Raw genomic sequence first — 13,033 nt, 5'->3', positions numbered from 1 at the left:
TCTAGTACTCTTTTGATATGGGGAATGGAAGAAATTTTGAAATTTCACTGTTGTGTTGCAGTTTTAGCATGTTCATTTAGCAAGAGTTTGACCTCACTACTTTTAAACTTTTGGTAGATTTCTTTTTGCTACCAGCTTATGCTTCTGCTATTCAGAGGAGCTACAAATACTGAATTAACAGTAAACATTATGATTTCAAGCTTTATATTTTGATTTTGTAATAATAACAATGATAGGACAACAGCTTACAGTAACACATCAATGGTGGCACTTGCCAACAACACCACTGCATCATGTTTTTGCAATGAAAATAATTTCTAGAAAAGAACTGGGGCTGTAACTCAAGACAGACAGGATTTTGGGGGAAATGCTGTGTGTTGTTGAAGAAGCACTAGGATGACCAGCATCTGCTGAACTAGGAATGCATTTTAATATCCCTTGGAGAAATCTGGCCTTTATGATTTCAGCAAAACCGTGGTCATTGAGCCTCAGCTCAGGAACACGTTTCAGAGTGTGCCCAAGTTCAGATACATCAAATGGGGCTACACCTAAACAGAAATGCTTTGAGAAAGGGAAAGCCAGAGAGAGGATCAGGAGGAAAATAGTTATTCATAAAACAAATCGAAAGCTTTCAGAATTGCTGTTTTGGATGGTCCTCAGCTTTAGTCAAGTATAATAAGGAAAATCTAATGGGCCCTAGACTTGACATGATATAAATTATTGCAATACCTCATATATGATGTAGTATAAATAAAACCAATCTATGCAGCTTGTTCTCTTAAGTCACAAATATAGTTTATGAATAAATATTTATTCAATCATTTGTGGAAAAAGATGTTCACAAAACTGCATTCATCAGGGAAAAAATATGGATGGTTCTCCTCTCAATATGGAAATGTGTTCAATTTGTACTAACCCTTCCTCTTTACAAATGTTCATTTTCACATATGGTTTTGCTATTCTATTTGCACTTTCCTTCATTTACAGGTCAGCATTTTTTAATGAACATTCTCAGTCAGAGATAAAGAAAATATTATCAAATAAGATAAACAGTTTAAAACCAAGTATTACCATTGAAAAATAGTTCTGAGAAGGCAATATAAAGTGATTACTGAATTGAGAGTGAGGAATTTGTTATATTCTTTCTGGCTTTGCTACTGCTTATTTTTTTTTTAAGCAATCAGTTTCTTTTCTTCATTTTCCTCTTTTATAAATGGAAATAGTAATATATTAATCCATACAAAGAGTAGCTCTTTATACCTCAATATAGAGCACACTCTGCAAGGAAAAGGAATATTTCCAAAGAATAAATTCAGTGGTAGTTTCATGGTGAAATTTTTGTGTACCAAGCTAATTGGGTGGGAAGTTGTAAGTACTATTCAGTTCATGTTCAGGTAGTATTACAAACACAGAAAGGGCTTTAGTAATTATATTTTGGGCTGCTGGTCTGAGTCCTGCTCTTCTCGACTGACATCAACAAAGAGCTGCAATAAAGCGATGTAAAAAAGTACTTTGAAAACCGCTATTGTGTTTAGGTCAATCCTGTAAGTATCTAAACTTCCAGGAGAGGTATGGGCTGCTTTGATCCCACCCCTGCAGGCTGCCTGTTAGCCCAGCTGGGACACCTGGCACATCGTGGCCACGAGAGCTGGGACCTGGCTCAGCAGCCTGAGCAGCAAAGCTGAGGCGATGGCTGCATGGAAGGATGAGCCACAGCCTGGCCTGTCTCTGGTGTCCTCTGCAGCCCAGACCTCAGTCACAGTGACATGAGTGCTGGGAGAAGCCAGCGCCGTGCTGACTGTTCTTCTCTGCTGAAATGACTCATTCCAGTGTTTAGCACCATATATCTAGAAACATATGCTAACCTTAAGTTCACATAAACTGAAAATAAAATGAAATGTAGGAGGTACAACTGATGGATTCAGCCCCGTGTTCCTCACATACTGAGAAAAACATTGAAGTACAGCTTCTGCAGTAATACAGGCTGAGATCTTGAATCATCTCTTATTATACCTCTCCAAACTTACAAATACTCTGTACATGATTTAGGCAGATACAGATTCTTATTATGCAGTAACTGGACTATGCACAATGTCATAAATGAGACTGATAAAATAGACTAATAGGACAGGCTGTGACCTGAGGTACCTTTCCATTTAAAGACTTGATTTCTGCAAATACTATAATAATAAATACTTATGTATGTGAGGTGACCATGGAAGCTGATGGACTCAGGATCAGGGCCTGATGCAGAGTCCATCCAGGCCCTAAGCAAAGGAGGAGATGAGAGCTTTGGGGGCTGGCATGGAAGGCAAGAAGTTTGCTTGTATAAGGGGTTTTGAGAATAAATTCTAAGCAGTATTTAAAAAATGCAGATGAGAAGTGAATACCTTTTTCATGTTATGCTGTAATATTTGGGCATGTTTTCATGGCGTGTCTGTTTGATCTGTACTCCAAAGGGAAGGAGTGCAGATCAGTGCTGGGAAGATTGATCTTTGAAACTCTGCAGATTTTTCATGGGAATAGAGCAAGATCAGCTAAATGCTGCTATAGGTCTATACCAAAGCTATTTCTACCAGGGGCTATAATAACTTTTTCCTCAAATTTTTGAAAGTTTTGTCATAGATGCATTCTGCTGTAACATGTAATTACTTGGATCATCCAGTTCAGGCAACTTTGGGATTTTTTGGTCATATTTGGCTAGTTTTGTTCAGGGGAAAACAGGATTGATGATTCATACAAAAGTAAATTTCATGGAAAATGTGACATTTGTGCTTTTGTTTTATGCCCACAGAGTAATTGTCCTAACTAAAGGTTACCTTTTTTTCAAGAATGTGGTTTTAACATGGTTTAATTTATTTAATTGTTCTTCTCAAGTAGGTTTGTCCAGTAGTAAACTGCAATAGTTATTTAAAGATATAAATTGCAAAATAAATATCATTTAATAACACAGCATTTAAACCCAATTTTGCTTGTACATCAGCAATTAGATACATCTTGTTACTAGCAGTTCCGTTTCTGTGTAAACATTTTATTGTGGCTTGGCTACAATGTGAAAACACAGAGTGAGAAAAATAAAACCTGAAATGAGGGGTGTTAAAGCCCATGAAACTTCGGTGTCTTGAGCTCTATAGAGGAAAACCTTTGTTGAAGGCATGGCCAAAAATATAATTTTATTTGGGAATGAAACCAAATTTCTTTGAAAACGAACAACAGGATTTTTATTTTAAGAAGGTTTGAGAACAGAACCAGAAGCACTTAGGGAACACACATGTTATGACACAACAAAACTGACATTGTGGGTAGCTAAATTTTATCTTTTCAAACACTTACTCTAATCAGCACATTAATAGAAGCATGCTTTTCTTCAAACTCAATATTTGATATTTTCCCCCAGTCTTATTTTTAAGGCAACAGTTTTACTTTTTTTTTGTTTAATTTGGACAGTTTCTATTTACACCATGGAGCATCTGACCAAACAGATTTGTGCTTTGTATTTCTACCAGCTTATTTAAAAGGAGAAAATTATTTAACTGTGACTGTTTGTATAGCAATTCAAAGAAAGCACAGCCTCTTTGGAGCACATGAAGACATATGTCTTTGGTACTATTACCTTATGGGTTTAATTGATAACATGTGATGTTCTACTGGATTACAGTTAATGTATTTGGAAAAATATTTGCTCTCTATTTTCCACAGAAACAATATACTGAACCCAAGTGTGAAAAAGCTGATCTCCATTTTTCTTTTCACAAGATAGGGTGTTAATCATCATTTTGGTCAAGGAGATGTTTGCCAGCTTATCACATACCTCTTTCTACAAAGAGCTGCTTCAAAGTTCCTATTAAGACAACAAAGTTCCTATTAAGACAGTGGTGTCTAACTAGAATCTCTATTGCTGCAGCATCCACACCTTTTTTGGCACGTGTGTGCTGCAGGTACCAGAGGCCTTTATTTTCTGCATCCTTTCCAGCTGACACTGTGACACGCTAGTGTAAAATAGTCTTTTTAAACCATAATTTAACTTGACCCTCAGAAATTTGAAGCTCTTTTTCCTGGGTTTATTTTATAAATGGTGAATATAAAATCGATTTCTTGTGGAACCCTATCTTGTTGTTTTTATGTAAGGGTTGCAACACACAAAATTTCTAGTAAGAAACAAATTTCCAGGATATAACATGTGGTGTAAATAAATAAAAAAGAAGACACCTGCCTTGAAGAATTTTTTTGTGTGAGAATAATTTCCTAAATGTACATATTTTAGATGTTCTTAAGAGACAGTAAGTTGAGTAGAAAGAAAGTGGAGGTGGGAAAAGCATTTCTTTATGCTCAGCTAAAACCTGGTGCCCAAACACATTTGCCAGTGAGGATCTGATAGAAGCATTGTTGCATCCATCTGGAGTTTTGTGGCTGTACCTGAGGAGAGGAAGGTGTGGGGAAGGACTCAAGGGGGGTGGAAAGGTGGCTGAGCCACTCCTTTGCTGAGAACAGGACAGAGCTCAAATAACAAAAGTCCCATTTGTTTTTCAGCATCTGAGGTTCTTTCCCCAGCCTGTGCTTCCAACTGGGATGTCTGATGGACTCCCCTGTGTGATTTTATCCCAAGCTGTTTGGTTGTGGGAGGTCACCTGGGGACTTGTAGCTCTAATAGAAGGAAAGTCTGTTGCCTGATGCTGGCACAGAAACCTGCTCCTATCTGAGCTCCCCTTTACCTTCCGAGTGCAGCAGACATTATTTTGGCTGCTTCTCTGCTGACCATGCAGGCTGTTTCTTGGTAATAAGTAAACAAATAAATGGGTACGCAGAATACTTGTATTGTGAAAGCATTGTATTCATTTTAGAAAGTTTTTCCTATAATAAACAAATAATGCACTTAAGCTACTTTTGGGATTTTGATATTTAGCGTAGCACAGAAATCTCCTTCAGTTCTTTATGAAGAAATAAATGTATGGCACAAGAGAAAATAAACAGAATAACAGTTTTAATTCACATAAACCCAAGGGGTTTCTGGCTATAAGACTCTTTAGCAGTTGCTGGGATGAGGACACCAGTGTGGGCAAGAGCACCCTCCAACCAGCTCCTGACACACTGCACAAAGACAGCGGCCACACGTGTTGTCTTTGCTTACTTTCTGGTGAAAGTTGAACCACTTAGTGGAGCTGCTGCTAGAAATGCCTTTTCTTTTTCCAAGGCCTGTCATGCTCTGTATGTGAGCGGGGCTTCCTCGCTCTGCTGCTGCTCCATATGTGTGCTGGATGGGATCCGTGCAATGCACTAGATCCATCTGCTGTCTAAAAACCCCTTTGCAAAAGTGCTAAGCAAGAAAATGCAAATCCTCATCCAAACAATTCTATATGCTGCTGAAGTTGTGTGCAATGCTTGGGAGAGTGGAATAGAAAGGATTTCTGTTAAGAAGCCCAATTAGGAATGTAAAAGCAAAGTACTTGCACAAAGCCATACCTGGACAGGTTTTCAGTAAGTGATTGGCATTTACAGAGACCACATATTTCTGGAAGAAATGGTTGTTCATCACAAACCCAAAGTTTCCAGTAATTTAATAACTACAGTGCAGCATCTCAGGAAAACTGTAAAGAGAATTTTCTCTAAGCCATGCTGTGAGTAATAAATTATATACTGTATTTCTCATTTTACGTAAATAGGACAAAGAATGTCTTATTCTACAGTAGAGATGAACAATACCAACAGTTGATGTCAGCATTAACTTTTCAAATCATATTACTTACAAGGGAAGGGTTATAAAGTGTCCCCAGACAGCTTCATTTTCTCTCTCTCTTCCTAATGCCCATATACCAATGGCTGTTTGATTCATTTATTGACATAAAACAGAATTGCTTAGAACTAACCACTCATTCATCATAATCACAGTTACAAGAGAGAGCGGGGTAAGAGGTTAACTGCTTGCTAGATGTATCAAGATTTTGGTATATACCAAAGCCTGACTCGATAGGAATCTGATAATGGTCTGCTGAAGGTAAAACATAACTGTTAATAGCTAAATAAAAAAATTGATAAAGACTGTGCTGTAAAACACTCACATTTCTTAAGTTAATTAAAAAGTGCTGATCAAAGTGAAGCCTGTATTAAAAATGTTACTTTAAGATATTAAAGATAAGATCAATTACAAAGGTCAGTTTTAAAACTAAGTGCATTCAAAAAAAAATTTTCCATAATTTTCTTTTCTTCTTGGTAATCCTTTAATTAATAATTAAAATACAAATAATTTGAAAATTTGAAATAATTTTTTACTTTTAGGTTCATGTACAGTGATGAGGAATTGATATTTTTGTGTGTCCACATTAACAAGACATTGAGTAAAATCAATTTGAAGTAAGTGGGAGCAGCTTCAGTTCTTAATACATGCATGTGATGGATTCAGTAGTGTGCATCATAAAATATTCAAAGGCTACACTTAATTGTGTAAATATAATCCTGGCTCTGAAACTTGGTCTCAGAGATGCTCCCTGCAGGATCCAAAAAGCCCCAGGGAGTAATTAATCCAATTCTCCAAAGCTAAAACAAAGCAGGTTACATGAATTTTATCACTCACTTCAGCCTTTCCCAATGAAACAGTTCACACAGTGTAAAACTTCACTCAAAGTTGTTTTCAGGAGCTGACACATGGTCTTGCAGAAGACCTAAAGTCTTGTAAGGCAGCAGAGTGAAGAGGAAAGATAGCTGGCAAACTGGCTGTGTATAGGAAATTCCTACTTTAGTATATATTTTCTATTCAAATTTTTACCAGCTTGGAATATAACAATTTCTTAAAAAGAATTGATCACTGATAGGACACAACTACAGTTAGATCTCCTGAAATGATCAGAGTAAAGGTCAAGAATCTGAAGCCAAGCAAAATAAAATGAAGTAAAAGTTCCCCCCCATTTAGAGGATGATGAGGGAAGCATAACCACACACATTCCAGTATCTTTTTTGCTAAATTCCTCAAAAAAGTCGTAAGACCTTTATGCTCCTTCTCCAGATTCCAGATTTGTACATTAGATAACATGTATGTGTCCTCCTTGCAGGTCAGCTTGAATAATTATGGAAAAATAATAATTTATTTTCCTGTAACTTTTAAAACAGAATTTATACATTTTGATTGCCACCATTTGCATTATGGTTTTGTTTGATATTGTACAATATTGAGCAGTAAGTTATAACAATAATTCGTGTTATGCACTGTTTTAAACATTTAGGCAGAGTTCACACATTCAAAGAGAATTATTTTTTAAGACCTCATAGATTCTTGTACTTCACCCCAGAAACATGCTAACCTAGCCCTTTTTTAAAAATATATTTTCCTCCCTTCTCTTTTTAATTCTGGTGTTTTGTTTCTGTGTGTGAATAAACTCCTTCATTCCTCCAAAACAGCCATCCCTTCGAGATGTCTGTTGTTCATGGGTTTTTCCTCACCCACCCACCTGCCATTAACTATTTGGTTACCACTTGAAATACTTCATCATCCAGATTCAAACTCATTGTCCCATGGCCATTGTTGCTTAGCAGAACACCCATGCTTGCTTTCTACACAAACACACACACAAATTAATAACTGAGTGGAACTCCTCCTCCTCTGTGCTCCAGAAGGAGCTGCTCCAAAAAGAAGCCATTTATAGTATCAATAAGCTGCTTCTCCAAACCATGTACAGATGTGTTATTCAACCAGTTAATATTGGGGTAGTTAAAATCACCCATTATTATTTTTCTGGCAGATTTTGCCACTTCATTAATATCTTTCAACATACTGAGTTGCTTGGCTGTTCCTTCTTTTACATGGCTTATATCATATCATGCCATCACAGCATATTCTGTAGTTTCGAGTTAATTGCCCAATTAACAGTGGTATTCATGAAGTGCTAGGAAAATTCCACAACTAATGATTTGGACAATTTCAAAATAGGTTGGTATTTCATAGTTTAAAATGTCAAACATGCCAATAGCTGCAAGCTTAAGACTGTGCAGGCTTAGAACCCAATAGCTCGAAAATTCTACATCCCAAAAATCATAATCCAGCCCTCAGAAACATGTTTCCCAGACCCAAGTATATCACTGTAGGGAAGTTCTGCACCACATTAATTTCTTCTTAGACCAGTGAGGTGGGAGCTTGAAATGGAGCCTCCTTGGCTTCTCTGTATTTTGTGAGAATATGGAATAAATACCTCCTGGCAGCAGTGAATGCACCCTCACCCCCAGCCTGGCCCCAGATGATGTTTATGGCAGCACTGGGGACACTGCTGCAAGAATGGCTGCTTATTTGCTTACCAGAGCCAGGAAAATGAAGATGTGAGTGAGTTGGAAGGTTGTAGGATTCGCTAGGGCACTCTGCACTTTTCTTTCCCATTGCCTGGATTAGGTAGGGATATTAACAATGCGTAGTTAGCTTTGATGGGTCATTGTTCCCAGATGCAACTGAGAGTTGCCAATAGACTCTCTAGGCAGTGATCTGATTTTTTTGTTTTGTCTCACCAGCTGCCACGCAGAGATGCCAGGGGATACAGTGCCTCTCCTTTCTGCCTTTTCTCTGTACCTTCTGTGCCATTTGTGAGTCGTAGGACTGAGGTCATGCCATGGAATTAGTTTACAGAGTCTGGGGAAGGGCTGGGGCTGTAAAATAATTTCATTATCACTACTGAAGAAAGACAGTATTCATTTTCAGTCTCAGGGTCAGAGACGTGGGTGTGATAAAGGAGACAAGCCACTGCCTCACAGCTAAAGGATCACAGGCTCAGGGGGCATTTCTGACATTTCACAGAGAATCATAGAATATCCTGAATTGGAAAGGACCCACAAGGATCATTGAGTCCCACTCCTGGCCCTGCACAGGACAAATCACACCCACAAATATCACACCATGTGCCTGAGAGCATTGTCCAAATGCTTCTTGAGCTCTGGCAGGCTTGGTGCTGTGCTCCCAGCCCAGGGGAGCTGTTCCAGTGCCCAGGCACCCTCTGGAAGTCAGGAAAACAACCTTTTCCTGATATACAACCTAAACTTCCCTTGACACTATTACAGCATTTTGAATTTACCATCCTATCCAGTCTATTGAGTCTGTATTGGTGATCTAATGCAAACTTCTCAGAGGTGTTATAATACATATGTGATTAAGGCCTTAATTCAGCAAGGTGCTTTAAATACTTTGAGGTCCTTCCTTGCAATAGACAGGACTTTGCAGGAGTTAAAATCCTGTGAATATTGAGGTCTTTGCTGTGATTGTGATTAGGTAAGTATGGCTGCTGGATAGCTCTTTTTAAAAATTTGTTTAGATCTTCCTTTCATTCCTTCTTGGAGTTGTGGCAGATTCTTTAGGATGTTTTAATTTACATTTTATAACAAAAATGTAGTGAATTGTCTTGTCTCATTTCTCTTGGCAACTCAGCAAACTATCATTAACATTTTTCATCAGTATTCAGTTTAGAGTTTTCTAAACTGAACAGTATAGTGGCAACAGCTCATTTTTAGATGCTGTTACAGTTCTTTCACATCTTTATAGTAGTGTAGTAAAGCTGAATTTACTGGCTACCTTGAAAGCGGAGTAAGGCAGCATTAGAATCTACATTAAAGTGATTCAATACTCTTTAGAGAAAAGCCTTCTTAACATGAGATCAGACACAGTATGTGTTTTGGGGGTAGTTTCATAAGGATTGCCAATAAACTTGAACGCTACCAACAACAGCTGCTTCTTGAAATATTGCTCTGTCCAGCCCAATGAAATTTAGGGGATTTTTCTTTGCCTTGTAAGCACATGTGATAGGCATTAGCATTCAGGGGAGCAGCACCTGCAAATGGGAGGGAGGCTAATTTGGTGGTGTAACTTGGTGAAGATGGGAGGGATCAGCTTCCATGCACTTGCTTCTCCTTGAGAGTTAGTGCCAGTCTCCAGTCTCTGGGGTAAGTACTATGCTCTGATATATTTGTCCTAAACATTCTTCTTGGTGGCTGTTAAGATTCATTCCAGTTTGGGTGCAGAGAGAGGATATTTTTCTTAAGTTTTCATGAGCTAAGAAAATGCAAGCTCTTCAAGGTCATTCAGTGTTTGTGTCCAGGCAGGTTGACCTGTGGTTGTTGCTCCTGGTTTTATGGCTATGAGCAGCTCGTTTCATCTCTGTTTCCTTTCTTAATCTTTGATAAATTAACAAATTTTTTTTGAGCTATAATCATAGAAGGAATGGCAAATTCTAGTGCCCAAAAGAGGGATTAACCACAAATGGCTGTAGCACTGCTTTCAATTATTACAATTGTAAATACAGTAGTTGTAGTAACAACTGCTGCTACTTGTGTTACCATTCAGTAGGGGCAATTTTAAACTACTGACATGTTAATAACTCTCAAGCTACCCACACTCACTAGGAAACATCTTACTGCTTTTAAATTGTACGTGGTTCTTCAGGTTCTACTTACTATAGGAATTATACATGTTTCTTCCCTTTTTAGCGTTTTTCAATAAGTATGTGCCAAAGGCTTGTTTTCAGATTAGGCTTCAGTTGTAAGAAAATCCCCTTCAGCCAATCATAATTTTAAAGAATATTGCGTCTATATAGCTATGGGATAAAATTTGGGTATTTTTGGTGTAAGGTATGTTCATGCAGTTCCCATCTAGCACAATAGAGCATTTAGTGTTCATCAAAGAAATAATTTCACTACCTTGAATACAGTAATTTGATATTTCTTTCAAAATGTGACAGGTTTTAAAAATTTTTTAGGTCAGTTTTTGTAAGTTAATTACATTGGAGCCTTAATACATTTTGAGACTATGACAAATGAATGTCATAATCAAACAGAAACATATCAAAAAGAAAATTAAGATTTTTTTTTTGTTTTTAATTATTTTCTCTGATTCAATTAATGTTTTTGTTTTACTCCCACGTAGGAACTATAAAACTGAGTGAACACCAAAATAAGTTCCTTCTGCTATTAACCAATTGCACTAATTCTACAAACTGCAAAATAGCAGGGATGCAAAAAGTAATTGACCATTCATTGTTAATATAATCGCAATATAATCATAATTCATCAATGACTATAGTGAAAAAAATGCAGTATTACAAACTAAACAGAAAAAAATAGAATTCTTTTTGCAGTTAAGAAATAGAATTGGCAATTAAGAGTTAACTTATTAAATTAAAATGGACTGAACATGATATAAGTGACAGAACATAGATATAAGTAATATAATATAAGTTCCAAGATCTAGAAGTATTTTGTTTTATCCAGCTGCAAACTAAAACTTTGTTTTGTGGAAAATGGTATTTATATTAAATGTATTAAACTTTGTCTTTATAATTTAATATTAATTGTTGATAATGCTCAAAAATTTTGAGAACTGGTGTTTAACCTTCTTAAGGTTAGGAGTTCCCAAATAATTAGGTAGCGCCATACACCAGGTATTTTTTACCCTTCCAGTAATGCACATGACAATCACTGAAATATGTTACAGGTATGTATTTCTGTTCAGGGAAGGTATAAGTGATATTACTAAAGGGAACTGTTTTAGCCTTTATCTCTTAGCACTGAAAACTAGATTAGTTAGCTGAGTCAAACTCGTTTTCTAGTTTCTCTGTCAAATTTGATCGAAGATTTCTTTGGTAGTGTTGCAAAAGTCTGTTTGCAAAACTGCTTTCTAAACCTAGCAAAGCTGAAAGAAGTATTCAATTCTGCTGTCCTAAAGTGTTCTTTCTCTCCTCAAAGATGTAGGATTACAATTTTTGGTATTTTATGAGTGGAAGGGAGAGGTTATCTGGTGTTAGGGGAAGTGGCATTTTTTTGAGACTTTTTTTTTAAAGAAAGCAAATACATATCTCACCAGAACAGCCTCCTGGAATAGCCCCTTATGCAGTGCTTAAGACCAGTTTATTTGAAACAACAGTTTTAAAAACAAGGAGAAAAGAAAGAAAAGGATGATTCCTAATTACAGCTATTTCCTGGACTGTTTCTTTGTTTTGCCTTTCAAGATTTTAAAAAATCTAAGAGTTTACAAACTTTAAACTCTAAAGGTGATCCCAGACACATCCTGTTCTTGGTTAAAGGTTCTGCTATATCACTGCTAGGACAAAAAAGTGAAGTGCCTCTCCACCAGCTGCAGAGAAAGAAGGTGATTTGAATGTTAATGAAGGACAGAAGTTTCATAGTAACAGAAAAACAGAGGCTCTATAGATAAGAGAATATTTTCCCAGGACGTCTCAGTCTGCAGTTGTTGTAACCGGAGGAAGTAATATTACTAAGGAAGTATTTAAATGTCTTTAACAGATATTAGATGATGAAGTGGAGTAGTCATTATATTCCTATCCAAGCTCCAGTGCATGAGAGGTCTATTGAAACACAGTCTTTTGAGAATATCCACTTAGTCCTGTTTCTAGACTCCCAGATTAGTTTGGGCATCCTATTAATCTACTGAGTTCTAACACAAAAGATTTCTCAGAGAAGTAACTATAGTTTCTGTTTAATATAGCAACAAAGATCACAAGGTTCAATGTTTTTATAAATTTAAATGCCAACGCTCCCCTCCTGCCCTTCTGTCTCGGCTGGAAAAAAATCCCTGGCCCAACAGTTGAAATTCTTTCCTGATATTTCCACATGAGTATTTTTACATGTCTTGTACCTGACAGTGCCCTTGAATTGTTCATGGCTCTTGATGAAAACATAAGAATTCCTTTTTACTCCCACTTTCTGTTTGGTTCTGGTCATTCATTGTTTCAGGAGCCCTGTGACACGATCCATTCTTTTAAACTGTCTGATCCATTCATGTTGGTAGTCCTACAAACACAAACTGGCATTCAGGGCCTTCTGTGCCATTCCCTTTTTAGTGTTTGAGTCAACCTATTTATACTTTGAGGTATTAAAATCACAGAATGGCCTGGGTTGGAAGGAACCTTAAAGATCATTTAATTCCAACTCCCTGCCATGGGTAGGGACACCTCCCACTATCCCAGGTTGCTCAGAGGCCCATTCAACCTGGCCTTGAACACTTCCAGGGAGGGAGCACCCACAGCTTCTGGGGCAACCTGTTCCTGTGCCTCAC

The 13,033-nt window shown here is 37.3% G+C and overlaps 1 protein-coding gene across 5 annotated transcripts in view; it reads left to right on the top strand.

Annotated features, from left to right (window-relative positions):
• SOX6 (SRY-box transcription factor 6) overlaps positions 1–13,033 on the top strand; it is a 369,646-nt gene that overhangs the window by 54,979 nt on the left and 301,634 nt on the right. The window lies entirely within an intron of this gene.

The sequence above is a fragment of the Melospiza melodia genome, chromosome 6, assembly GCF_035770615.1.
Source record: "Melospiza melodia melodia isolate bMelMel2 chromosome 6, bMelMel2.pri, whole genome shotgun sequence".
NCBI lineage: Eukaryota > Metazoa > Chordata > Aves > Passeriformes > Passerellidae > Melospiza > Melospiza melodia.
Note: the sequence above shows the minus strand (reverse complement) of the source record. Positions and strands in the feature narration are given on the sequence as shown.